Source organism: Eleutherodactylus coqui, chromosome 9, assembly GCF_035609145.1.
Source record: "Eleutherodactylus coqui strain aEleCoq1 chromosome 9, aEleCoq1.hap1, whole genome shotgun sequence".
In the NCBI taxonomy this organism is placed as follows: domain Eukaryota; kingdom Metazoa; phylum Chordata; class Amphibia; order Anura; family Eleutherodactylidae; genus Eleutherodactylus; species Eleutherodactylus coqui.
Genome location: NC_089845.1, coordinates 28,320,774 through 28,346,681, shown reverse-complemented (window position 1 = coordinate 28,346,681; position 25,908 = coordinate 28,320,774).

Here is a 25,908-nt window from a genome sequence, read left to right as displayed (position 1 = left end):
TTACACTCATAAAGATGAACAAAGGCTGGATTTCCCCAGACTTCTCTTCTCCACCGGCGGAAAGAAGCAGAATCTAATGATTCTTTTTGCTGCAAAAGGAGAAAAATGCATCCTCTATCACCACAAAAAAGGGACAATTAACTTTGTCAATCACTCTTGGATATTATTACTCCTCCTCCTACTACTCCTCCTCCTAAAACAGCATGTCATCATGCTGAACTTCCAATTTTTCTGTGGCCCAAAAGGCTCTGTTTAAAAGTTTTTTACAATTTTTCAAAGTTTCAAAAGTATTGATACTTTAACAGAAACCATTTTTTTTTCAGAGGGCTGCCCTCCAGACTCTGTTACAAATTAAGCAACAGTGAGCTGTATCTTTAAAAAATGTTTATGGGTTTCAGCTGCCCTCGTGGTTGAGCAATTTTTCAGGGGTGCACTTGTACTCTTGGTACACCAATTTTTCTGGCCCTCGCCTGCACTGTTATCTAACTAATTTTTCCAGTCTTTGCCTAAAGTCTTGGTAATCAAATTTTTTCTGGTATTCGCCTGTACTCTTGGTACACCAATGTTTCAGGGGTTCACCTACACTCTTGCTACAGAAATGTTACAAGGGTCTGCCTATACTTTTGCTACAGAAATGTTACTGGGGTCCGCCTATGCAGTTTCTACTGAATGGTTTGAGGGGTTCGCCGATACTCTTGCTACAGAAACGTTACTGGGGTCTCCCTATAGTTTTGCTACAGAAATTTTACTGGGGTCCGCCTATACTCTTGCTATACAAATGTTATTGGGGTCCGCCTATTCTCTTGCTATAGAAATGTTACTGGAGTCCGCCTATACTTTTGCTACAGAGATGTTACAGGGGTCTGCCTATACTTTTGCTACAGAAATGTTACATGGGTCTGCCTATACTTTTGCTACAGCAATGTTATTGGAGTCTGCCTATGGTGCGGGTGCACAAAGACTTCCCATCGTAGTGTTTTACCTATCTGGCACAAATACGCTGACTGACTTGGGCAGAAATGTGGGCCAAGGCCGAGGTCCTTGGCAGGGTGAAACTCTGCCATGTTTGGGCACTTTGATTTCTTCCTGTGTAATACCATCTTTGTGCACCCACAGCATAGGTGAGCCAAAGGAACTCAAAGACTTCCTATTGCGGTGGGGAGCTATCTGACACCTACACAGAATGAATTGTGTAGGGACCCATGGATTTCCCATAGCTATTTAACTCACGGCACCTTGGGTCACACAAGGTGGAGTCTGGGACCAAGCCTGACCTAGGGCACACTCACCTACTTCCCACACAGAGTACTGCGGGTCCTACCGCGGTCATGGTTTCTCGGCCTTATTATGCCACCTCCTCCTTCTGCTTGGGGTCAGGGCATCAGCACTGGGCAACATGTATTTTCTCTCGTGTTACCACATTTATCTGAGACACTGGTTTGGGCCAAATAAAAGGAGCGTTACTGCATTAATGAGACGTTCACAGCTGCACTAGCATCCGAGTCCGCTTTATGCTCATGATTAATGAGGGTGTGAGGCGAGGCCGAGGTCCTTGGCAGGGTGAAGCTGCCATGTTTGTGCACTCTAATTTCTTTATGTGTAATACTTTCCTTGGGTTCCAGGGGCTCGCTTATGCTGTGGGTGCACAAAGACTTCCCATTGCGGTGTTTTAACTGTCTGGCACAAATATACTGACAGACTAGGGTAGAAATGTGGGACGAGGTCCTTGGCGGGGTGAAACTCTGCCATGTTTGGGCACTCTGATGTCTTCATGTGTAATACCATGTTTGAGATCCTTGCGCTCGCCTATGCTGTGGGTGCACAAAGACTTCCCATTGCGGTGTTTTACCTTTCTGGCACAAATACACTGACTGACCAGGGTAGAAATGTGGGACAAGGTCCTTGGCGGGGTGAAACTCTGCCATGTTTGGGCACTCTGATTTCCTCATGTGTAATACCATGTTTGAGTTCCTTGGACTCACCTATGCTGTGGGTGCGCAAAGACTTCCCATTGTGGTGTTTTATCTGTCTGGCACAAATACACTGACTGACTAGGGAAGAAATGTGGGCCAAGGTCCTTGGCGGAGTGAAACTCTGCCATGTTTGGGCATTCTGATTTCTTCCTGTGTAATACCATCTTTGTGCACCAACAGCATAGGCGAGCCCAAGGAACTCAAAGACTTCCCATTGCGGTGTCGAGCTATCTGACACCTATACAGAATGAATTGTGTGGGGACACATGGATTTCCCATTGCTATGTAACTCACGGCACCTTGGGTCACACAAGGCGGAGGCTGTGACCGAGCCTGTCCTGGGCCCTCTCACGTGCTTCCCACACAGAGTATTGCTGCATTGTGGAGATTTGTAGAAGTGCTGGCACCTGAGTTCTCTTTATGCCCATGTTTGCGGCTCCTGACAATTTTGTGGCGGAGGTGGCACGGGATTGGAATGATGATCGTACATCAATTTATCATCAATTCTCAACAGCATTGTGGGCTATCGCCCACACTTTCAAAGAGGGTTGCTGCCTGGCCCTGCCAACGCTCTGCAGTGTGTGCCTCTGGTTCCTCCTCATCCAGTACGCAGTTATAAATAGACATGAGGTGGTGTGGCTATGAAGCGAGCATGTGGCATGAGGGCAGCTGAACACTGCGCAGGGAAACTTGTGCGCTGTGGACGCAGGGTCGTGCAGGGGGGGGGGGGGGGGGGGGTTGGACTGCAATGCCAGCATGTAACCCAGGAGAAGAAGCAGCAGTGTCACCCACAGGCAGTGATTGTCCTTGTTTGCAGGTAGTGTGGTGCTTGGCTAAGATGGCTTGAGAAAGACTATTTCTAGTCGAAACGTTGCCTGTATTTGTTTTACAATATGGAGCAATAAAAATGTGGCTTTTATACAAATTCACCATCGAATGCTGCCACTTCTTTTCTGGCTAAGATTTGCCAGCGTGTGTGCCTTGCTAATGAGGGTTTGTCCGAAGTAAATTGTTAGGGGGGTGACTGCCAGACTGTTGCCCCCATTTTGGCTTAATAGTGGGACCTGGGAGCCTCAGATACAGCCATGCATGCAGCACCTGCCCTTTCCTATCCATTTCTGTGGTGTTTTTTATGACTTTCTGATGTTTTCTGGTGTTTCATAAGTCATCACCTATGCGGAGCATCGGTCCCATACAAAAATGCTTGAGTCGCTCTTTGACTTCAATAGGGTTCGTTACTCGAAACGAGCTATTGAGCATTACGAAAATTTCGACTCGAGCAACGAGCACCCGAGCATTTTGGTGCTCGGTCATCTCTAAAAAAAATCCTTGCAGACTCCAATCTGGCAATCAGAATAATCCCTGGATCTCCGAGCATTCTGAAATAATCAGTGATTATAATATAATATTGTAACACTCAAGAAAGTCGTCCAGACCCCTCTTTCAGTCTTTAATCAGTTTGTCATCAAAACATCCTCAGGAAGAGAGTTCCATAGTCTCACTGTACTAATGGTAAAGAACCTGGTAGATCTGGTAGATCTCTTGAATGAGAATAAAACTGGCATGACTAATATGAAAGCACCATTTACAGAATTAAATTCAACACAGTGGAATTATGGATTTTAGTTGAGATGTTTCATTCTTTGGGAGAGTTTTTTAAGGATTTCAGATTTGTGAATATGTACTTTAAAGTTACTAATTTTTTTTAACTTTTCCATTTTTTTTCAGGGTGGTTGGAAGTGCAATCCTAGAATTTGTTATGTACATTAGTAGGCTGTCGGCAAATAAAGCTAATTTATGCTCCCAAGTTCCACATTTATTGCCCTGAATATTGCGGTTCTTCCTTAGTGCATTTGCTAATGACTCCATTATGAGAATATATAGAAAAGGGGACAAGGGGCATACCTGTCTGGTGCCATTTTTAATTTCTAGTGGTGATGAAAGGGATTCATTTATTTGAATCCTTGCTATCCGGTGATTATATAAAGCCATAACCCAGTTTCTAAATCGGGGGCCCATGCCTATCTTTCGCTGGGTCACTTCTAGGAACCCCCAGTGGACCCTATCAAACACTTTCTCCGCATCAATTGACAATAAACACAGGGGATTCCCAGAGATGCGAGTCCACAAAATCAGCGATATCAATATAATAGTGTTATCCTTTTGCTTCGCGACCTAGAATGAAGTCCGCCTACTCCCTATGAATCAAGAATGGGATGATGTGTGTTAAACGAGAGGCTAATATCTTGAAATATAATTTTGTGTCTTTATTTTTTTTTTTTTTCAAATCCAAGTTTTATTGAGTTTTAACAAAAGGTACAACAAACAGGTAACAATGAAAATGTCGGGAATCAAAGGTCCCTGGTAAATCCAGCGGGAGGGTTTGCATCATACATCACGGACCTGGGCCGATGATTCCACTTATGAAAGAACATATCTCGGCAAAACGAGTGGACAGACAAAGACTTACAACACAAGGGAGGGGGGGGGGGGAGGTCGGAGGAGGGTAAGGGGGGGGGACATTAACGTGTGATCTGTGCTGGTAATCACGTCTCCTGACGGGAGCCTCTCCCGTGCGCCAGCAAACCAAGGCCTACCGCCGCCATCTCCCCACCCAAAGGGTGTCAGCACGAGAGCTCTGAGCGTATTCTTTGCCATGGGCCCCAGATTTCAATGAATTTTTCATGAGAGCCGTTGGACCAACTAGATAGTTCCTCTAAATTGTAAGTCCAGTCCATTCTGTCCCTCCACTGGGAGAAAACAGGTGGAGTCTTCTGCAACCACAGGGGGGGGATAAGCGCCTTGGCACCGTCAATTGCGTGCGCCAATAATCTATGCCTCAGAGGGTTAAAGTCACCAGAGGGCCTCCACAGAAACATCACCTCCGGGGTCAAAGTAAAGTTGGGTAGTATTATTTTTAGTGCATCAGCTATCTTATGCCAAAAGGTCCCTAGGAGAGGACAGGACCAACAAATATGGAGGTATGAGCCCAAGTCTTTCTCGCATCTCCAGCATTTGCTGCTAGAGGTAAGTTTGTGGTCGGCCAACCACTGTGGGGTCCTATACCAACGGACTAGTAACTTGTAGTGGGCTTCTTGGTTGATGATGCAAGCGGAGACTCCGTAGGCGAACCTTAGAATTAATTGTATGTCTGATGAGGATAAGGTGATATTTAACTCCTTCTCCCAGGAGGAGATAAACGCGGGTTTGCCTGGTGGAGGGGGCGGGAAACAAAGTCTGCGCAAGCGCGCAATCTTTCCGGCAGACGTGCTGTTTGCTTCTACTGCCCTCTCGAAGGCTTTGAGGGGTCTAGTGGAAGTGAAGGTTTTCTTGAAGTCCTTAATAACGCCTTCAAATTGAGCTCTTTGAAGGAAAGGTAGGGACTGGTCGGGTAGCAATGACCCCACTATCTCCCCAGGGTCCAAATGTCTCAGGGACTGGAGCTCTCCCAGGGACTTGTTATTGAATCTTTGCCAGAGTCTGGCCGAGCAAGGGTCCAGGGGGATACCCATCAGGGAGGGGAGAGAACAAAGTGGGGAGATTGGAGAGGGGGTGGGCGCTAATACTTCGATTCGGGAAGCCCACGCTTCACTAGGGCCCCTCAGGAGCGTGTTGTAGTTCTTATTTCTATAAATGGCTTTTTTAGGGAACCACAGGTTCTCCAGCAGCGAGGGGCCGTACATGGCCGTAATCATCCGGAACAGGAGCGGGTCCCCTGTTGGCCTGGTCAATCTCAGCCAGTAGCTAATGTGAGATGCGACGTAGAAGTCAGAAATGCTCGGCAGCTCCATCCCACCCTCCTCCCTTCTCCTTGTCAAGAGGCTATAGGGCAATCTGGAGCCTCTTTGCCTCCAAATGTATTTAGTAAACATCTTGCGGAGGCTGTTAAAAAAATGTGCAGGTAGATGGACAGGGAGAGACCGGATCTGATACAAGATGATTGGAAATATGTAAGATTTTATTATATTTCTCCTCCCGAACCAAGAAATGCAAGGGAGGTCATAGTTATGCAGAAGAGCTTTAATTTTAGAAATCAGTGGGGGGAAGTTTGCCGCGAAGAGGTCCTCTGTCCTCCTTGTTAACCTTACACCCAAGAAGGCAATTTCAGTATTGGACCAGGAGAACGGGGAGCCAGACATCAAGTTCGCACAGCGCGCTCTTGGGATCGAGACGTTGAGGGCCGTTGATTTATTAAAGTTTATTTTAAAGTTTGAGAGGTTCCCAAACTGCTCCAGACGTGAGGTAAGTTTGGTGAGGCCCGTTTCTGGGTTAGTTACTAGGAAGATGATATCATCCGCAAACGCGGCTGCAGACAGAGATTGGTCTCCCACCTTGAGTCCCCGTATCTCCTGGTCCAGTCTGATACACTGGAGCAAGGGCTCCAATGCCAGTACGAACAGGGAAGGGGAAAGGGGGCAGCCCTGGCGCGTGCCATTTTTTATATCAAATGGTGGTGAGAGGATGTTGTTTATTTTCAGTCTGGCGAAGGGTTCAGCGTATAAAGAGAAAATGGCTGCGACAAAGGCCGGTGGGAAGTTAAAGTGAAGAAGAACCGACCTCATGTATTGCCAGTCGACTCTGTCGAATGCCTTTTCGGCATCGGTGCTTACCAAGGCGAGTGGGATTTTATTTATGTGGGCGTAATGCATTGCATGAAGGATGCGGAAGCAGTTGTCCCTCCCCTCCCTCCCCTTCACAAATCCGGCCTGCTCCCTATCCACCAAAATAGGTATAAGGGCCTCCATACGCTTCGCTAGGAGTTTGGCCCATAATTTAGCGTCTAGGTTAATGAGAGAGATGGGACGGTAGCTGCCGCACATCTCCGAGTCTTTGCCCTCCTTCAGGATCAACGTGATGTGGGCCTCCTGAGTTTGCCTCGGGAGGGATCCACCTACCAGCAGGGCATTGAATAGTTCTGTAAGACGTGGTACTAGTATGGTACGGAAGGACTTATAATAGGTGAGGGGGAGGCCGTCAGGGCCAGGGCTTTTGCCCGGTGGGGAAGAGTTCAAGATTTCATCAACCTCCGTTTCCGTAGCAGGGACCAGGAGTTGATCAGCTGTTTCTGGGTCTAGCTTAGGGAGGGAAAGCTGTTTCAGATAGCCCCTTATTTGTTTATCAGTTTCGTCCAACTCGTTTTGATCTAGTTGCGGACGTAAATTATAGAGTTGGGAGTAAAAGTGCTGAAACTCAGCTGCAATATCCTGAGATGATGTAACTTGGGAACCTAAATGGGTTTTTATTGAATCAATTTGATTCTTAGTACGGGCTTTCTTGATCATAGCCGTCGTATATTTACTGCCTCTGTTGCCTTGGGAAAAGGCAATGTGTTTAAAATATAAACACTTTTTGTTGAATCGTCTTTCCAGGCAGAGGTTTAACTCTTTTCTGGTGTCAGATAGTTTGGAGAGATTTTCTTTGCTGGCCGAGAGTTTAGAGGTATATTCCAACTTGGCTATACGCTTCAGGAGGTCATCTATTTCTTTTTGTTGGATTTTCTTTTTCTTGGCCCCAAGAGCTATCAGAACACCTCTGACAAACGCTTTATGCGTTTCCCACACCACCGGGACCGACTGGTCCCCGCCACCGTTCAGCTCAAAGAACTCTTTTAATTGTGTGGAAATTTCGGCTTTATCCTCCTCGGAATCAAGAAGGGAGGCGTTCAGCCTCCACCTCCACTCCCGGGGGGAGTTGCATAGTTGACTCAGATCTACGTGTAGCGGGGCATGGTCGGACACAGTGGTGGCGGCGATGGAGGAGTCTATCAGCATAGGGAGAAGGGAGGATGCTATGAGAAAATAATCCAGCCTCTGGTACGAGGCATGGACGTGTGAAAAATAGGTGTAGTCCTTAGTGGAGGGTGAGCATTGGCGCCAAGCATCAGTTAGGCCCAATTCCGAGATGCATCTCTGTAGGCGTCTCAGCTTGGGGTGGGATATTTGGGAACGCCCGACTGACGAGTCGAGCAGGGGGTTCAAAGTGAGGTTCAAGTCCCCGCCCAGGATGATAGGCCCTACTGCAAATTCTTTGAGAGTCTCCAGTTGTCCCACCAACCACGCCACTTGATTAGAATTTGGAGTGTAGAGATTGGCCAGGGTAATCTGGAAATTATCAAGGCGTCCTCTCAAGAAAATGGTCCTGCCCTCTCCGTCAGTGTGTTGTGCCTCGCACTTAAATGTGGTGGACCTGTGAAACAGGATAGAGACTCCCTTGGAGGCGGATGTTGGGTGGGGGTTGTGGAAGCCCTGTGGGAACTGCCTACCCGGCAATGAAAGGCACTTACCCTCCTTGTAGTGGGTTTCTTGTAGGAAGGCGATCTTAGTACCGTACTTTCGCAGAAGTTGTGCTACATTGTGTCTTTTGAAAGGCGAATTCAACCCCCTCACATTAAACGAGGAGAGGCGGAAGCGGCCGTCGGCAGCAGGCAACGGAGGAGGCAACGTGGAGCTCGGAGACATGCTGTTGTTAGGAGAGGGATCACAAAACACAGTGAGACTTCAAGCAAATTATCAATAGGGGGGGTGTCTGTGGAGGGAGGTAAGGGACACACACAGAAGGGAAGTATAGGACACAGAAGGGAGGGGTAGTACTGCAATGAAATACACAAAATTAGAAAGAACAAGACCGATTCGTCCCAGGACGGTCAGTGGGGGGTGGGTACAGAACGGTGTCCGCTACAACAGCAGGGATTGGGGTTCCCAACCGGTCAGACGGAGACCGAAGTGTACCAAGCCTGCCCTGGACGACTCCTTAGGACCATTTGTAATAAACCTCTTAAAACCAGCAATGCAAAAATATTTGTGATGGAACGAGAAATGAGAAGGGAGAAGGGGGGGGGGCAGGGAATGGATGTCGGGGGGGGGGGGGGGGAGGGGAGAGGGGGGGGGGAGGGAGGACAAAGAATGCTGATAAGGAAAGAAAAGAGAGGTAGAGAGCAATTGAAGGTAACACCAGTAAAATAGTAAAGTAACGGCAAAGTGACCATCGGCTGACATGTGTGCGAAGCCTTTGAGGCCTCAGTCGCGATGTAAAAGTTCTTCCCAGCAATGGTATGGTCGCAGGGGATGATCCCAAAGTCCTGCCCGAACTCTTGATAGTCGCAACCCATTCAGTCCGGCTGTCAGGCAGGAGTCTCATCTATGCAGACCGAGGTCAAACAAAAGTGAAATTTCACCCGAGCGGCACCCGGGCTAAGCTAAGTCCTCATTCTCCTGCTGGAGTGGGGTCGCGGCTCTTTTTCTTTTTATTCTTCGGTGATTTAGCCGGAGGTGCCAGGTTCCAGGCAGCTGTGGAGGGTAGATTTGTGAATTTTGGCATCTCTGGTAAAGGGAGCCAACATGGTACATCTAGGGGTTCCATCTCGAGGAACTGCCAGCAGGCCTGAAGGTCCTCCGGGTCACGGATGCTCAGCCTGCGACCCTGGTGAGATACGCCCAAACCGAAGGGGAACAGCCACGCGTACCTGATCCCCCTCTCTCTCAGCGCATCAAGTAGTGGACGGAGAAGGCGGCGTTTAGCCAACGTAGACGGGGCCAAATCCTGATAAATCTTTATCGAAGCCTCCGCATATTTTAAGTCCTTATGGTTTCTGGCTGCCCTTAGGACAGCGAAAGCGTCCTGGAATGCAAGCACTTTGCAAATAACATCCCGTGGGGGCTCTGAATTTGCTGGGGGGGGTTTGAGGGCTCTGTGTACCCTTTCAATCAAGATGGGGGCTGCTCTCTCCGCCCCTAGAAGAAGTGAAAAAATCTCTTTGGTTACCTTTTGGAGGGAGTCTGCAGCCCATGACTCTGGGAGCCCCCTGATGCGTACATTAGATCGTCTGTTGCGATTCTCCAGATCTTCCTGCATCAGGAGTGCTTTATTGATATGGTTGTGATGCTCACGCAGGGTGCGTTCTACTTCCGTGGCATGTGTGATAATGGCGGATGAGGAAGTCTCCAGATCTTCCACTTGTCTGCCCAGAAGCTTAATGTCCTCTTTAATTTCCCCCAGCTCTAGCATGACAGGGCTTAGGGCTTTCATTATAAGGTCTTTCATGAAGCCTTTAGACACTGCTTCATCATCCTCGCTGTCTGAGGCAGCCCCCTCCTCCCCCTCCTTACTGTGAGCTGCAGCCGATAGCTGGGCCGGCGCCATCTTTACAGGGAACAGCGGAGAGCGGGAAGGTTTCTCTTTCAAGTAGCGCTGCATGTCGGACTGTCCTCTGCTCACCCGCGGTGTCCCTGAAGGCTCCGGTCCCTTCTCTCTGCCGACTCTCCTCATTTCCGTGCTGCTGGAAGCTTTAGAAGGTCCTGTAACGGAGTCCTGCCGCGGGAGCTACACTCTCACACAGCCATTCACCTCAGCGGCCAGGCTCCGCCCCCCATTTTGTGTCTTTATTGAGCAGGGATATGGGACAAAAATTGCAGCATAATGAAGGATCTTTTTCCGGCTTCTGCAACACCGTAACGATAGCTTGCAGTGCTTGAGGGGGAAAAGAGCATGCTATAGATATGGCGTTGGAAGATTTGAGTAGGAGTTTGGCTAGTAGATTACTACAGAGTTTGTAAAATCTGTGTGCAAACCTGTCTGGTCCAGGACTTTTGCCTAATTTCCAATTTTTTATAGATTCTAGGATCTCTTGTTCCATAAAATTGTGTTCTAAATTGGTAGCTATCTCATGTGGTATGGGATCTGGGGCAAATTCCTCCAAGTAAGATGTAATATTTTCAGGTGCTTGTGGCTGTTGTTTACCTCTGTTCTCTTCAATGTCATATAGGTTCTGGTTGTATGTTTGGAACGTTTCTAAAATATCTGCAGTTGAATGGAGCAGCCTGTTATTTTGGGAATTAATGGAGAACATGTATGGCGGGGAGGCCCTACGATATATTACTCTGGCCAGCCAGCGGCCGCATTTGTTACCGTATTCATAGAACTCACTTCAGACTCTGTCTCTATAACAGAGAAGCTTGATCTAGTATAGTGAGGATTTATTGGCTAAGAGCGGATAGCTCTGCATGCAACTGGTCAGATGTTGAGGACTTATTGGAGGTTTCTAAGGAATTTAGGTCTATGAGGAGTATCTCTAGTTTTTAGGACCTCTCTTTTTTAGTCTGGAGATGCGTGATATGAGTATTTCCCGAATTACACACTTTAAGGCTCCCCACTGAATGGGGGCTGATGTGGTGTCCGACAAATGGTCATCAGTGAAGTTTTTGATTGGTGTCTGGACATCTTTTAAACATAGTGCGTTGTTTAGTAGGTTATCATTTAGTCACCAGGAGTGGTACCCTCTAAGAGCTATCATATTATTTAGGGTGCCAGAGACCGGGGCGTGGTCAGACCACAAAAAAAAAATCTATGAAGCAAGAGGGATTAAAGTCTAGTAGATTGTGTGGGATGAACCAGTAGTCTATTCGACTGCAAGTGTTGTGAGCCACTAAGTAATGGTAAAGTCCTTGACCCGGGGATGTAAAAGCCTCCAGAAGTCAGCGAGTTTAAGTGTTGTGGCAGAGGAGACACTGGACTTACCATGGATGAAACCAGAAACGGGTCGATGCAAAGATTGAAGTCTCCTCCAGGGATTATGCCTGAGCCTGCAGCGAGACATGAGCTTGGTTGGGAAAAATATGCATTAGCAAAAGTATACATTTTGGTACCCACTGCAATTTTCATAAATATATATTGGCCTTCTGGGTCAATTTCAGAAGAAATGAATTGATGTGGGAAATTTTTGTGAAGTGCTATGGAAACACCACAGGATTTTTATTAGGAAGGGAACTATGGTGCCAAGTTGTGTACAAGCAGGATCTACACTGTGGTATATTGTTAGATTGAAAATGGGTTTCTTGCAGTAGTGCTACCATTACTGCTTTTTTTATGTAAAATGCCATAATCTGTCCCCTTTTTGCAGGTTTGTTTAATCTCCTGGTGTTATATGAGCAAAATGTGATGTTAGTCATGGCTCTAGTATTGGTTGACTCTGCTTGTCTGGGCTTGGAATAGGATGGGAAGGACCCAGAGATGGGGAAGGGTAAAAAATAGAGGATTTGCATTCGGGACAAGACCCGACAATACTAACCAAAGTGTTAGTTCAAAGCTAGCATTAAGGCAACGTATGTTGTCCACCCTAAGTAGAGGAGAGGAGGCAAGCAACGGAGGAGCCCCACCACTGTCTCCTATGTGTGTCGTGTAAAACCCTTACAAGTAATTTTTTTTATAACACAGGCATTAAACATGTAAGCTATAACAAAAATCTAGTCAAGGAGGAGAAAGGTTTCATTCCTTGACCACAGATGCCGCAAATTGTCAGCAAACCAAATCGTCACCTATAATAACTGGCATATGGTTCAGGTTACTTATATCTCAACATATTCAGTTTTAACTGCAAGAAAAACCTATAACATTTTCCTTCCGTGCTTTTTAAGGCAACTCATTCTAAATTTCTGCACGAAAGGGCCACTCTTCCAGCAGCTTCTGTTCATGTAGGTGGAGTATGCGGGCACTGACGCTCTCTGCGTTGTTTTGGCGGTACTGTGTGCCAGTGCTCTCTTGGCGCTGACGTTGGAAGCGAGTGGTCTGATGGCCACTCTGGCAGGGAGATCATAGAAACCTCAAAAGCACCTCAAAAGAAATTTGGCAGATCTTTCAGAGAGCGAAAGGTAGCAGATCTGCCATCTTTTCTGGCTGTGAGCTGGAATGGGAAACCCCAGCGATATATAATGTCTTTCTTTCTGAGGATTTCCAATAAGGGTTTAAGGGACCTACACAGTAATAGTGTGCGTTTGGTCAAGTATGGCATGCTCACTATTTGAAAGTTTTTATATTAGAGATTTGATGTCTCCCGGTAGCTTTTCAAGATGTCTTCCTTATTCTTGTAAAAATGGATACGACAAATAAAGTATATTGGGCTCATATGATCTGACGGTTTTGGACCCAATGCTCTATGGACCTGATCGAACTCAATTGGTTTATCCAGAAGGCATTGTAACATGGTGCTGAAGAAGACTTGTGCCCATGGTTCAAGTTGGGCTGTTGCGACATCCTCTGGGAGGCCTCAGGTACGGAGATTGTCTGGGGATCTATAGTGCTGGCACACAGTGGGAGTCCTTTCTGAAGAGCCTGGAGGGAAGGTCAGGCTGCTATTATCCTCTCCATTGTATGGAGATCTATAGTGCTGGCACACATGGGGTCCTCCCTGCAAAGGAGATCAGGCTGCTATTATCCTCTCCATTGTCTGGAGATGTATATTGCTGGCACACAGTAGTGGTCCTCCCTGTAGAGGGGATCAGGCTGCTGTTATCCTCTCCATTGTCTGGGGATCTTTAATGCTGGCACACAGTGGGAGTCCTCCCTGCAGAGCCTGGAGGAAAGGGTCAGGCTACTATTATCCTCTCCATTGTCTGGGGATCTATAGTGCTGACACACAGTAAGGGGGTCCTCAGTGCAGAGCAGATTAGGCTGCTGTTATCCTCTCTATTGTCTGGAAATGTTTAGTGCTTGCACACAGTGAGAGTCCTTCCTGCAGAGCCTGGAGGGGAGATCAGGCTGCTATTATCCTCTCCATTGTCTGGAGATCTATAGTGCTGGCACACAGTGGGAGTCCTCCCTGCAGAGGAGATCAGGCTGCTAATATCCTCTCCATTGTCTGGAGATCTATAGTGCTGGCACACAGTGGGAGTCCTCCCTGCAGAGGAGATCAGGCTGCTATTATCCCCTCCATTGTCTGGAGATCTATAGTGCTGGCACACAGTGGTGGTCCTCCCTGCAGAGCCTGGAGGGAAGGTCTGGCTGCTATAATCCTCTCCATTGTCTGGGGATCTATAGTGCGGGCACACAGTGGGAGTCCTCCCTGCAGAGCCTGGAGGGAAGGTCTGGCTGCTATAATCCTGTCCATTGTCTGGGGATCTATAGTGCTGGCACTTAGTGGAAGTCCTCCCTGCAGACGAGATCAGGCTGCTATAATCCTCTCCATTGTCTGGGGATCTATAGTCCTGGTACACAGTGGGAGTCCTCCCTGCAGAGCCTGGAGGGTAGATCAGGCCGCTATTATCCTCTCCATTGTATGGAGATCTATAGTGCTGGCATACATTGGGAGTCCTCCCTGCAGAGGAGATCAGGCTGCTATTATCCTCTCCATTGTCTGGAGATCTATAGTGCGGGCACTCAGTGGGAGTCCTCCCTGCAGAGGAGATCAGGCTGCTATTATCCTCTCCATTGTCTGGAGATCTATAGTGCTGGCACACATGGGGGTCCTCCCTGTAGAGGAGATCAGGCTGCTATTATCCCCTCCATTGTCTGGAGATCTATAGTGCTGGCACACAGTGGTGGTCCTCCCTGCAGAGCCTGGAGGGAAGGTCTGGCTGCTATAATCCTCTCCATTGTCTGGGGATCTATAGTGCGGGCACACAGTGGGAGTCCTCCCTGCAGAGCCTGGAGGGAAGGTCTGGCTGCTATAATCCTGTCCATTGTCTGGGGATCTATAGTGCTGGCACTCAGTGGAAGTACTCCCTGCAGACGAGATCAGGCTGCTATAATCCTCTCCATTGTCTGGGGATCTATAGTCCTGGTACACAGTGGGAGTCCTCCCTGCAGAGCCTGGAGGGTAGATCAGGCCGCTATTATCCTCTTCATTGTATGGAGATCTATAGTGCTGGCATACATTGGGAGTCCTCCCTGCAGAGGAGATCAGGCTGCTATTATCCTCTCCATTGTCTGGAGATCTATAGTGCGGGCACTCAGTGGGAGTCCTCCCTGCAGAGGAGATCAGGCTGCTATTATCCTCTCCATTGTCTGGAGATCTATAGTGCTGGCACACAGTGGGAGTCCTCCCTGCAGAGGAGATCAGGCTGCTATTATCTTCTCCATTGTCTGGAGATCTATAGTGCGGGCGCACAGTGGGAGTCCTCCCTGCAGAGGAGATCAGGCTGCTATTATCCTCTCCATTGTCTGGAGATCTATAGTGCTGGCATACAGTGGGAGTCCTCCCTGCAGAGGAGATCAGGCTGCTATTATCCCCTCCATTGTCTGGAGATCTATAGTGCTGGCACACAGTGGTGGTCCTCCCTGCAGAGCCTGGAGGGAAGGTCTGACTGCTATAATCCTCTCCATTGTCTGGGGATCTATAGTGCTGACACACAGTGGGAGTCCTCCCTGCAGAGGAGATCAGGCTGCTATAATCCTCTCCATTGTCTGGGGATCTATAGTCCTGGCACACAGTGGGAGTCCTCCCTGCAGAGCCTGGAGGGTAGATCAGGCCACTATTATCCTCTCCATTGTATGGAGATCTATAGTGCTGGCACACAGTGGGAGTCCTCCCTGCAGAGGAGATCAGGCTGCTATTATCCTCTCCATTGTCTGGAGATCTATAGTGCGGGCACTCAGTGGGAGTCCTCCCTGCAGAGGAGATCAGGCTGCTATTATCTTCTCCATTGTCTGGAGATCTATAGTGCTCGCCCACAGTGGAAGTCCTCCCTGCAGAGGAGATCAGGCTGCTATTATCCCCTCCATTGTCTGGAGATCTATAGTGCGGGCCCAAAGTGGGAGTCCTCCCTGCAGAGGAGATCAGGCCGCTATTATCCCCTCCATTGTCTGGAGATCTATAGTGCGGGCACACAGTGGGAGTCCTCCCTGCAGTGGAGATCAGGCTGCTATTATCCTCTCCATTGTCTGTAGATCTATAGTGCGGGCACACAGTGGGAGTCCTCCCTGCAGAGGAGATCAGGCTGCTATTATCCCCTCCATTGTCTGGAGATCTATAGTGCTGGCACACATGGGAGTCCTCCCTGCAGAGGAGATCAGGCTGCTATTATCCCCTCCATTGTCTGGAGATCTATAGAGCGGGCACACAGTGGGAGTCCTCCCTGCAGAGCCTGGAGGGAAGGTCTGGCTGCTATAATCCTCTCCATTGTCTGGGGATCTATAGTACGGGCACACAGTGGGAGTCCTCCCTGCAGAGGAGATCAGGCTGCTATTATCCCCTCCATTGTCTGGAGATCTATAGTGCTGGCACACATGGGAGTCCTCCCTGCAGAGGAGATCAGGCTGCTATTATCCTCTCCATTGTCTGGAGATCTATAGTGCTGGCACACAGTGGGAGTCCTCCCTGCAGAGGAGATCAGGCTGCTAATATCCTCTCCATTGTCTGGAGATCTATAGTGCTGGCACACAGTGGGAGTCCTCCCTGCAGAGGAGATCAGGCTGCTATTATCCCCTCCATTGTCTGGAGATCTATAGCGCTGGCACACAGTGGTGGTCCTCCCTGCAGAGCCTGGAGGGAAGGTCTGGCTGCTATAATCCTCTCCATTGTCTGGGGATCTATAGTGCGGGCACACAGTGGGAGTCCTCCCTGCAGAGCCTGGAGGGAAGGTCTGGCTGCTATAATCCTGTCCATTGTCTGGGGATCTATAGTGCTGGCACTCAGTGGAAGTCCTCCCTGCAGACCAGATCAGGCTGCTATAATCCTCTCCATTGTCTGGGGATCTATAGTCCTGGCACACAGTGGGAGTCCTCCCTGCAGAGCCTGGAGGGTAGATCAGGCCGCTATTATCCTCTCCATTGTATGGAGATCTATAGTGCTGGCATACATTGGGAGTCCTCCCTGCAGAGGAGATCAGGCTGCTATTATCCTCTCCATTGTATGGAGATCTATAGTGCTGGCACACAGTGGGAGTCCTCCCTGCAGAGGCGATCAGGCTGCTATTATCCTCTCCATTGTCTGGAGATCTATAGTGCGGGCACTCAGTGGGAGTCCTCCCTGCAGAGGAGATCAGGCTGCTATTATCCTCTCCATTGTCTGGAGATCTATAGTGCTGGCACACAGTGGGAGTCCTCCCTGCAGAGGAGATCAGGCTGCTATTATCTTCTCCATTGTCTGGAGATCTATAGTGCGGGCGCACAGTGGGAGTCCTCCCTGCAGAGGAGATCAGGCTGCTATTATCCTCTCCATTGTCTGGAGATCTTTAGTGCTGGCACACAGTGGTGGTCCTCCCTGCAGAGCCTGGAGGGAAGGTCTGACTGCTATAATCCTCTCCATTGTCTGGGGATCTATAGTGCTGACACACAGTGGGAGTCCTCCCTGCAGAGGAGATCAGGCTGCTATAATCCTCTCCATTGTCTGGGGATCTATAGTCCTGGCACACAGTGGGAGTCCTCCCTGCAGAGCCTGGAGGGTAGATCAGGCCACTATTATCCTCTCCATTGTATGGAGATCTATAGTGCGGGCACTCAGTGGGAGTCCTCCCTGCAGAGGAGATCAGGCTGCTATTATCCTCTCCATTGTCTGTAGATCTATAGTGCGGGCACACAGTGGGAGTCCTCCCTGCAGAGGAGATCAGGCTGCTATTATCCTCTCCATTGTCTGGAGATCTATAGTGCGGGCACTCAGTGGCAGTCCTCCCAGCAGAGGAGATCAGGCTGCTATTATCCCCTCCATTGTCTGGAGATCTATAGAGCGGGCACACAGTGGGAGTCCTCCCTGCAGAGCCTGGGGGGAAGGTCTGGCTGCTATAATCCTCTCCATTGTCTGGGGATCTATAGTATGGGCACACAGTGGGAGTCCTCCCTGCAGAGGAGATCAGGCTGCTATTATCCTCTCCATTGTCTGGAGATCTATAGTGCGGGCACACAGTGGGAGTCCTCCCTGCAGAGGAGATCAGGCTGCTATTATCCCCTCCATTGTCTGGAGATCTATAGTGCTGGCACACAGTGGGAGTCCTCCCTGCAAAGGAGATCAGGCTGCTATTATCCTCTCCATTGTCTGGAGATCTATAGTGCGGGCACTCAGTGGGAGTCCTCCCTGCAGAGCCCGGAGGGAATGTCTGGCTGCTATTATCCTCTCCATTGTCTGGGGATCTATAGTACTTACACACAATGGGAGTCCTCCCTGCAGAGCCTGGAGGGAATTTCAGGCTGCTATTATCCTCTCCATTGTCTGGGGATCTATAGTGATAGCACACAGTGGAAGTCCTCCCTGCAGAGCCTGGACGGAAGGTCTGGCTGCTATTATCCTCTCCATTGTCTGGAGATGTTTAGTGCTGGCACAAAGTGGGAGTCCCCCCTGCAGAGCCTGGAGGGTAGATCAGGCTGCTATTATCCTCTCCATTGTCTGGGGATCTATAGTGCTGGCTCACATTGGGAGTCCTCCCTGCGGAGCCTGGAGGGAAGGTCATCCTGCCATTATCCTCTCCATTGTATGGAGATCTATCTATCTATCTATCTATCTATCTATCTATCTATCTATCTATCTATCTATCTATCTATCTATCTATCTATCTATCTATCTATCTATCTATCTATCTATCTATCTATCAGCCTGTGTCCCAAGAAATGTCAGACACCAAAATAAATGAACATTCTGTAAAACATATTTATGGAGAGTGATGCTAAAAATACTGGATGACAAAGCTTATTTTTCTACAAGGCTAATACGCAGTAAGACTCATTTTTGTTTAATAAGGAACAAAGTAAAGTTTAATTCTTTACCGAAAAGGCCTTGACCTCCCATCACACCGCACTCCATTTCGTTCTGAGATCAGAATACAATTGAGAAGTGACTCATCAGATCAATATTTACTGTACTTGTTAAAAGTAGAAGCAAGTTCCTTTTATTTTACTTCAGCATTTGGTAGACAGCATTTGTGTAGTTACTATTGTCAACAGTGAAATAAATGATTGATTAGATAGAACCCATTGCATTGGCTTCAAACAATGGCATTTTTGTTAACTAATGCAAATTAAAACGCAGCAGGATGGTTTGAATAAGCGTTGAACAGAATATTAAGAGATCTATTAATTTCAAAGATAGGTACCAGCCAGTATACGGCTTGATAGAACTTCACGTGTGCCATGTATTGTTATGAGGAAATATGATGGAGACAGGGCCATATATACAACGCATGGAGCCACATAGCAAAACTCAGAATTGCCCCAAAGCAATTATATCGGAGACAGCATATCTATAATACAGTGGGTTTAGATACAGCAGCACATCTCCAGTATACATCTAAATGATGCAGTCGCCATATAATAATCAGGTACCAATTCTATACTATAATTATATTTAGTTATTGACAAGACCTTTTCAGTTTCCTAGTTTATATTCGGATAGTTAAGGTTCCCCATAATAAATACTTCATTGTGATTTGCTGCTTCCTCTATTTACCTCAGTAATAGATTTTCTTTGTCGTCCGTTATATATTTGGTGGCCTATAGAGAAACTCCAAAGGATTTTATTCTTGTTTTTCCCTCCATGCATTTTTACCCATAGAGACTATATTTTCATCTCACTCATGTTTATCCTCCCGGACATTGTAAACAGGATTTTACAAAAACACAAACCCCTCTCCCCCTTTCTGTTTTTTTACGATCTCTTCTGAAAAACTGTAACCCAGTAAGTTCATTATCTATTCACAGCTTTGAACCTACAGGTGTCAATTATACCGACTTTGTCATAGTTTTCCTCAGATATTATTACTTCCATTTTGTCAACTTTATTGATCAGATTTCTAGCGTTAGATACCATAGAGTTTAGAAGGTTTGGGGTATTTTTTTATTTTTAAGGGGACTCCCTATTACACTCTTCTGCCAGGTCTAACTGTGCTATCCCCTTCCACTGCCCCATCCCATTTCGAATACTTAGTCCCAGGTCACTGTCTACACTATTTCCACCTCTGTCTCTCTGGTTGCCTCCCCTCAGTCCCTAGTTTAAGCACTCCTCCAACCTTCCAGCCATCTTCTCCCCCTGCACAGCTGCACCCTCCCCATTAAGATGAAGCCCATCCCTATGGTATAACCTGCAGCCAACAGCAAAGTTGGCCCAGTTCTCCAGGATCCCAAGCCTCTACTTTGTACACTAACTCTTGAGCCACTTGTTTACCTCCCTAATCTCCATCTGCCTTTCTGGTGTGGCCCGTGGTACAGGTAGTATTTCAGAAGATACTATTTTGGAGGTCCTTGCCCTAAGCTTACATCCTAATTCCATGAAATAGTTTTTAATTTCAACTTTTTTTATTGAGGAAAAGATAAGCAAATTCTTACATGCAGATCAGCTAGAAACTTTCCCTCGCAGGGGGTGCAATAAAGAAATTTCACAGTAGAAACAAAACAATTAACTTCCACACAGGGTTCCATTTACAGGAAATCTAACAGGTATTTCTTTTTTCTCTCCTTTTGAGGGGAACGTGAGGCCACGGTTAGAGCTAGTAAAACTATAAAAGACGGTAGGGGGAACTAACGTCGGTACTATGGTTTCCGGCATATGTCCCGTCCCACAGAGTCCTTCTGCTTGTTGTCTATCCAAACTGAGTACTTTGAGTAGTCCAGGTACAGCCAGGGAAACACACCATGGTTGCCAAGTTTTTAGGAATAACTCCATTTTGTCTTCTCTCATGGCTGACAGTTTCTCATATAGCATCTTTCTTGAAACCCTAGAAAAAATTGCATTAATTAGAAGAGTGGGTGAAAGCCATTGAGAGGTGATGCATATTCTAGCAGCCATATAGATGAACTGTGAGAGTTTATGCTGTTGATTATTGAACCCCGTAGGTTTGTCGACAATGAAACAAGGGAATGGAGAGAAGGGGGATGGCTTACCCAGGGTTCTGGATATGAGGTTGTCCACCTGCCTCCAGAGAGACCTCACCACTGGGCATATCCACTAGATATGAGAGGGCATCCCCAGAGAATCACAGCCTATGAAACAATTTGCTGAAGTGCTTGGGGAATACTTGGGGATTATTGAGGGAACCAAAATGTCCTATGAAGTATTTTTAATGATATTTCGGTGAGAGTTACCTGATGGCTGCCTTTTAATATGAAAGTGCAGTAGTGTTGCCATCACAGTAGGGAAAGGGAGATATTTAGAATGGAAGCTTATTTCCCTGTGCTGGCTGATTTATATTAGTATATTGGGGGGACATATACAAAGTCTTTCAAAGCCAGTGGGTTTTGCAGCGGGTTGTTGTTTTTTAGGGTTCGGATAAAGCTGTGTATTTGTAACAGTTCTAACCAGAGGTGTCCTGGGATGAAGTATTTATCTATGAGTTGTTGTAGTGTACGGAGTTTGCCGTGTGGCATGTAGTGGTAAAGTAAAGTTAGGCTGCTGTTTTGCCACCATAGGAGACTGTTTTCTTGGGAACTTAATGCAAACGCTTGATTGGGGATAATGGGCAGCAGAGGAGGAGAATTTGACATCAGCAAGGACTTGAATCTACATCTCCTCCAGATGAGAAAGAGATGGTATGCTAGTGGTGAGAGGTGTTGGATGGCTGTAGTCTTTACATTTTTATTCCAAAAAATGGCTTTGAGGTGAATTGGGGCTTTGAGAGATGTTTCTATCTCTACCCATAGAGGAGCCCTTAAGCCACTTGACATGCGGAGAATTTGTGACAATTGCGCTGCCAAGAAATATTTTTGGAGATTAGGGACTGATAGGCCTCCGACCCTTCTATGGAAGTGCATAATTTTTTGTTTGATGCAGGGTCTCTTGTTCTTCCATATTAAGTGGAAGATTGCCTGTTGCATGTCCTTTAGATCAGCGGTGGAATCATTGAGAGGGAGTAGAGATCTCTCTCCCCCTCTCCGCTCCCCCATGCTCACCCCTGCCGCCCCCCACATTTGCTCGGACGAGTAAGCAGTTACTTGAGAAGAGCGATGCTCGCTCGAGTAACTGCCTTAAACGAGCGTGCTCAGACATCTGAAAAGGTAGATGAGGCAGGGTAGTACTGTCATTTTGATGGAATTTATACGTCCTACTCAGGGTTGGTCCCATTTTTTCATATTAGCTTTGATTGGGCTAATTGACGATTTTTCTTACATTGTCTGGGGCTTGACGAACTGGGATAAAGCCGATTCGATCTCTATGTATTAGAGAGGGAAGAAAGCTGTTAATTCAGGCAGTCAATATACTTGTTAGGATTTTATAATCTAGATTTAGCAATGAGATTGGCTGATAGTTTTTAGGAAAGGGAGAGTCTTTATTCAGTTTAGGGATGACAGTTATGTGGGTGCGTACAAATTTCTCAGGGATATCTTTTCCAGTTAACATGTCATTGTAAACGGATGTTAATGGACAGGATAGGAATGTGGTAAATTTTTTGTAGTAGAGGGCAGTCAATCCATCTGGACCTTGCCTAATTTGAGAATTTTAATAGTCTCCTCCACCTCCTCTTCAGTGATTGGATGGATAAGTTGTTTGTTTTGTTGTGTGGCGATTTTCAGGAGAGAAATAGTTTTTAGAATATCTTACGTAGTTAATGGAGTTTTTGGAGGTTTGTATTTATGTAAGGTGCTATAGAAGTTGTAGAATGCTTGGGTGATTTTATCAGGGTTTAAGGTGAAGAGCCATTTTCGGATCTGATGGAATGAACTCTGTTGATTCTCTATTTTGCCCTTAGTCTTGCCGCTAACATTTTGGCGGGTTTATTGGCTATTCTGAAATACGTAGCTTGGGTCCAATGGAGGGCTTTTTCTGCCAAGGAAAATGAATAGAAGGTTAAGTTTTAAGTTTTGTATCCTTAATGTCTTTTATTAGTCATATACTAGGTCTTTGTTGGTTGGCCAGTTCTAACAGAGTGAGACGTCTCTCCAGCGCAAGTTGGGTCTAAGTCTTTTATGGAAAGCAATATGACCCCTCATGTAGGCCTTATGGGCCAACCATATCTAAACAGGTTGCAAGTCACCATTATCGTTTGTTGCAAGATATGTCGTTAGTTGTTCTGTTATCTTTGCAAGGGATATAGGGTACTTTAGCAAGGATTCGCTGAGCCTCCATCTCCTGAGGAAAAATGGGGTACTTTGGTTCATGTCATGATCTGACCATGCACAAGGGATGTGTGCCACTTGTGTTAGTGCTAGCAGAAGGTGGGTAGAGGCAAGTGTCCAATCGTTACGTGAATATGATATATGTGGGGGCCAAAAAAAAATGGATAACCTCTCTTTAGACCGTGTGCCTCCCTCCACACAACAGCCAGAGCCAAGTCCCCCAGGATGGAGGTCAGCATTGACCTCTGCGCTGCACTTGATTCGTCTGGACTGGAAGAGGAGCGAACCAGAGCAGGGAAGAGTACTATATTGAAATTGCCCATCTACTAGATAGAGATATTATGCAGCATTTTAAGCTTGTTAGCAGCAAGGGAGATTAATTTATAGGGATTATCGACAGGGGTATAGGAGTTGAAAAAAATTACCTCTGTTTTATTTATCAAGAAGGGAAGTGAGTTATGTAGGATGATGGACACACCCTGGTGCTTCTTAGCGGTTACCAATGAGTATACCCATGTGTATTGGGAGTGGAGATATTTAGGGGCCGAAGAGGCGGAGAAGTGGGTCTCCTGGAGACAGATGACATCTGGCTTGTATTTAAGATATTTCATGAAGCCTTTCTCTTTTTGAGTGGGGAATTAAACCCTTTAACATTATGGGAAAGTATTAAGACCATTATGGCAGTAAAGCAGGAGTTGAGTACACCTAATTTTCATAGGGGAGAGGCAAAGATTGCTCGCGACCTGTGTGGAAAAAACGACAAACATGAATAAATCAACATTATGAGATATGTAAGCAAACTTAATAAAGAACAATATTGCGGGGGCGTGGCCTGGACGCTGAGCAAGATGGCCGTGTGAGGGAAGCGCTCCGTCCTAACGGCACCGCCTAAGCCTCTCGTCAGCAGCTAACAAGCGCTAAAATGGGGAAAACCTCAAGGGACAGGAGCGTGGAGCACCAGGGGACCCCCCGACCGGCGAAATTACAACCGGACATGCAGCGCTTCTTCAAGGAGAAGAGCGCTCACTCGCCGCGGCCTCCCTCCAAGATGGCGCCGGCAAGGGAGCTCATCGCGTCTAACAGTAAGGGGGAAGGGGAGGGAGACTCCTCGGAGGGTGAAGACTGCGAAACCATATCCAAAGGTTTCATGAGAAAACTGATCTCGCAAGCCCTGCGCCCCATCAGCGCGGATCTCGCTGAGATCAAAGAAGAATGCAGGTTAATGGGGCACAGACTAGATGACTTAGAATCCTCTTCTTCAGCGGTTATTTCGCACGCGCAGCAACTGGAGCAGGCCCTGAAAGACCAGCAGATGCATCTAAATAAAGCCCTCCTGATGCAAGAGGACTTTGAGAATAGGAGTAGACGGAATAATCTGCGCATCAAAGGCCTCCCCGAAACCTTTTCAGGTGACTCCCTCCCTAAAGTGGCTAAGGAAATCTTTGGATCGCTCCTGGGCGCGGAGAGAGCTGATTCTATCTTAATTGAGAGAATTCACAGGGCCCTGCGTCCCCCTCCGGGCGATGCGGAGCCCCCACGGGACATAATTTGTAAGCTCCTCGCCTTCCCTGACACTCTCGCTATACTAAGGGCTGCCCGTTCTCACAGATCCCTTTCATATGCGGACACTACTCTCTCTTTATTTCAAGACTTGGCGCCTTCTACCCTGGCTAAACGCCGTCTCATGCGCCCGCTACTGGAAATCCTTAAAGAGAGACAAATAAAATATGCCTGGCTCTTCCCGTTCGGGCTCGGATTCTCCCTTAAAAATAAAAGGATTAATATCCGTTCACAGGAGGATCTGGAGGGGGTCTGGCGGCTGCTGGGGATCGAACCTATTGACCTCCCCTGCTGGCAGCCGCTTCCGGATCTCCCCCGCTTTCACCCACTGGAGCATCTTGGGAGAGAGCAGGCCTCTGGTGGTTCCAAGTCGCCCAGGGAGAAAAAGAAAAGGCCTAAAGAGGATTTCCCTGGATAAAACACGAAGGAAGGAGTTTCGGCTATTTAGTCCCGCTTGTTGGGTGGAGGTCGCTGGGGTCATGTCTGGAGGGTTTACGCTGCCATCACCCGCAGGTTGCTGCGGCGAGTTCTATGGAGTACCATGGAGCCTTGTCCATCTCTGAAAGAGACATTTATTTGTCTTCACAGCGGACACAACACACTCCGTAGCAGGCGGCACGGGCTACCCTTGGACCGAGTCCCCTCAGGTGGCGCGTTACGCCTGAAAGCGGGACCGACGAGCCCCACCCTGGACCCACGTCTCCAGTTTCCACAGTTTGTTGGACTTTTTTGCGTTAAGTTTACACCTTCAGCGGTGGCCCAACTGTGACCCTTGATTCAGAGTGTTCTGCACCAGGTCCACCTTATGATATACCCACTCTATTTCCACGTTTTAACCCCATAAACAGTCGGAGAGGCCGGCGTTAGTGCCTGTCAGACCAGGCTGTGTTGAGTACACCACTACCCCGGTGGTGCCAGTAACTTAACAGACCCCCCCAGTAGTACGCCCTCATCTTGGTGGGGGACTAGGGTCACTATACACCCTCCCCCCTCCCAAGGTACTACTTGTTTAACTCGCGGACGCTTCTGTCTGCCCCTGTACCCTTATCCCCCCCCCCCCCTTTTTTTCGTTCCCTGTGTGTCCTCACCCCTCCCTTGTTTCCCATTAGTACTATACATCAGAACTTGTCAGGGAATTCCTGGTACAGTGTACCATCAATAGTACCAGGTTGCAGTAGTATTTCTCTTAAACTTTGTGTGTAGTCACATTTTCTATTTCCTTCTCTATACAGGTCGGGTGCCATGGGGGACCTCCGGCTCACCTCTTTCAATGTGAGAGGACTAAACTCACCGGCTAAAAGACACAACACAGCTCTGCTCACCAAAAGGTATGGCACGAAAATCCTCTTCATTCAAGAGTCACATTTTAAGGGAGACAGAACATTTAATCTACCGGGGAAGTACTTCTCCCAAGCTTTCCATAGCACACACCCCTCCTCAGCGTCAAAGGGAGTCTCAGTTTACGTACATAAAGATGTAAGATTAATAGTAGAAGCCCAATATAGTGACGGAGAGGGCAGAGTACTTTTCCTGAAAGGAACATTGAATAACGTAAAGGTCACTTTGGCCAATTTATATGCCCCAAATGCTAATCAGATCCAGTGGCTGTTGCAGCAATTAGAGACTCTGCAAC